The following is a 3,532-nucleotide window of genomic DNA, read 5'->3' on the forward strand; positions in this document are numbered from 1 at the left end:
TACATAAAAAAGAGAATTGGATAAGGGGGCTTTCATATTTTTCTCTTGGTTTCACACAGCACAACTCTCTTCAGCGGACACAGTGTTGCAGACACTTCTATCTATGAACACTCCACTGGATACTATAGTCGGAACAACCTTCTTCAGTGGACACTCGGTTGCAGACACTCATATCTTCCAACACTCCACTGGATACTATCTGTGCCACATGGGCGTCACAGTCGACACAACCTTCTTCAACGAACACAGTGTTGCAGACACTCCTATCTTCCAACACTCCACTGGATACTGCAGTCGACACAAACTTCTTCAACAGACACTTGGTTGCATACACTCCTATCTGCCAACACTCCACTGGATATTATCTGTGCGACGCAGGTGTCACGGTTGAAACAACCTTCTTCAGCGGACACTCGGTTGCAGACACTCCTATCTGCCAACACTCCAATGGATACTATTTGTGCCACATAGGCGTCACGGTCGACACAATCTTCATCCGTGGATACTCGTTTGCAGACACTCCTATCTACCAATACTCCACTCCTATCTACCAATACTCCACTGGATCTACACCACACATGCATCATGGTCGACACAATATCCATTAGTAGGCAGTCAGTTGTAGACACTCTTATCTGCGAACACTCTACTGGATCCCTCTCTGCGTCACACAGGCATCATTGTCGACACAATCTTCATCAGCGGACAATCGGTTGTAGACACTCTTATCTTCCAACACTCCAATGGATCACTCTCTACACCACATAGGAGTCACGGTCGACACAATCTTCATCAACGGACACTCGGTTGAGTACACTCTTATCTACCAACACTCCACTGGATCTACACCACAGGCATCACAATCTTCATGAGCAAACAATGTTGAACCACACACAGCTCTACGGGCTTTGGCAGTGAGTCTCATCACACAAGGCAACTTCTCAATAGCACTCTTCTTCGGCACTCCTCGGCTTCCAGGTTTCTTCACTCTCAGACAACAACTTGCAACAAATAAAAAAATAACTGCGCCAACCGCACAAGTATACACAGCACCCAACGAACAACCGCACTTTCACACTTCACACCACCGAGTCCAAAATTCTGGAACTCAGCTCATGAGACTTCAACACCGCCACTCACAACCACACCACCAACCCCTTCCAATACGCAAATTCACGGACAATGACAGTCACTTAGATCTTATGGCAGTTCAATATCTGCACAGCAGGCTCTCCACAGAGCAGATTTACAACGCATTTCTACCCAGCGCTCAACACCTACTCAAATCGGAGACAGATTCCTCTCAAATGCTTATAACAACACTACAATCCATTATCGACAACCAGCAATCGACACTTCTGAACGATAAGCTCTCCCTCTTGACAACTTAGTTCCACGCGCTGGGCTCACTCATACTGGCTTCACACTTCCTCGACTGATGGCTTGCTTACTATTAGCAGCCACTCACAGCCAAAAGATCACACACTTCACTTCGGCGTTGGCCTTTAAACTTTTCACACTTCACTAGTAAGCCAAAACACACTACAGGTTCTCCTCCAAACGCATAACTAATAAACACTCCATGTTGGGCACAGGTTTACGCCTCCTCCTGTTGGGTAAGAATCCAACAAGATCTTCTCCTGTAGTGCTTCACAACAGCCCAACAACACTAATGGAGCCAGAGAGACTCCATCCTGGTTCTTGACAAGATATTTACAGAGAGGAGTGAGACCATAGAACCTCTCGGCCTTCCCGTTCTCGTTCGTGGTCACAGAGCAGCTCAGAACCGAATGGCTGGCCAGCACTCTGAGGATCCGATCAAGAGTAATGGCGGCATCGGGGTTCGTCGTGGGAATATGGGCAACGATTTGTGTGGGCGAGAGTTGGACGCCATTGCCGGCATTTGCTATGATTTGGAGAACATCGAGTTCGACGGCTGCCTTCATCGCCATGGGAAGGCATGAAAAATCTGCGAGCTCCATGCCCAGAAGCCATTCATCCTCATTCAAAATCTTCTTCATAATCGATTCTGAGTTTTCAGCAGCTGTTGACGCCATTTCAATACCCTTCTAGCTGGATCGGAGATGACCACACTCTCTGCGCAACTCAGCAGCTCTTGGTCACTCTAATGTGACATGAATTTCCTGGACTCCATCATTCTCTTCTTCTAGATTCTCTGAAATGGGCTTGCTCTCTCTACTAGAAGACAAATTAGCAACCAATACACCAAACGAGGCATTATCAGACCTCGTCGAGGACGACCCAGCTGATGCTTCCACTGGTTCTTTTCCTCGTGACTGATTTTCATTGTATAGAACAATTGAGCTCTCAGTTCTTGAATCTTCAAATTCCCTATTGCAGTGACACCGAACTGATCTGCTTCCATTTAAGTTATGAGTCGAGAGGGCAGACCAAGTGGTGATAGGACTACAAACAGGGGAAGGGGAAGTCAGGCAATCCAAACATCTCGCTCCCTGTTCTGCTATTGAATTCTGACTGAACACCGCAGAAGCTCAATCACTACTCATCTCCTTCGGCTCTCTGTGCTGGAATTGCATTCATTAGACTCCGCCAACCTCAATCTTCCTTGCGGATGTCGAAACCATGCTGACTCGAACATGGGTCCGATATCAGTTGATGGAATTGGGAAGGCTCACCGAAGTGAGCTGGATCATTACATTAAACTTATGGTAATTTATACACACAGACAGGCGTAGATTTTACAGCAATCTATTGACTATCATTTGTGATTCAATTTGTGATTCAACTACACCTGCTGACTCTCCACAGGCTACCACCCACTAGCCATCATGGGAATAGAGACAGACAACACCGATTAGCTATCATGGGAATAGGGACAGAGCGTGGTTATTCTAACCAGTTAAACTTCTAGAGAATCGTGTTTTTCATCTTAAAGCAATGAATTAAAAAAAAAAAGAAAAAAAAGAAAGTCACATCCCATGCCTTGACACAGTTTCCTAACTGGAAACTGCGTACAAACTGTACAAAGGATAACAAGTAGGAACATCATTTTTGTATGTCAAAGATTGAGGAACTGATGCATTACACACTCATGGTCTTCGTGAAGATAGGTGGGTTATCAGCATCCACGGAATATATCTGACAGCGTTTGAAGTAGAAGGCCAAGATCCAGGAGTCATACTCATTCTGCAAATCAAGGCGAGTTGTGGGTAGTGGAATTTTCACGCAGAAAATCTAATTCGCTGCTGTTGCTAATTGGTTAAAGTTGTTTGACTGGTAGTCATGACGGATATAAATAAATAAAATACTTATATGATATGTGTGCAGATTTGAGATATCAAATTCGGAAATATGTAGAAAACGAACGAGAGAGTTTAGGATTTGATGTTAGAAATATGGAGAGGAAAAATTACATTGGAAATTTTCATAATCCTCAACTTAGCCAACATGTATTGAAACTTGAAAGTACATTAATGTTGGAAGAATCTTCTATAGAATCCGTAATTTCCACCATGGGGATCCCAGTTACTGGTTTGGAATGTTTACCAAC

General features: G+C 44.6%; 1 pseudogene; it reads right to left on the reverse strand.

Annotated features, from left to right (window-relative positions):
• Nucleotides 1-1,568: 1,568 nt before the first annotated feature.
• On the reverse strand, nucleotides 1,569-2,057 carry LOC149161440 (caffeic acid 3-O-methyltransferase pseudogene; annotated as a pseudogene).
• Nucleotides 2,058-3,532: the final 1,475 nt, after the last annotated feature.

Source organism: Pinus tabuliformis, chromosome 5_2 (genome assembly GCF_031772625.1).
Source record: "Pinus tabuliformis cultivar Carrire ecotype Pingquan chromosome 5_2, CPIR1, whole genome shotgun sequence".
Lineage (NCBI taxonomy): Eukaryota > Viridiplantae > Streptophyta > Pinopsida > Pinales > Pinaceae > Pinus > Pinus tabuliformis.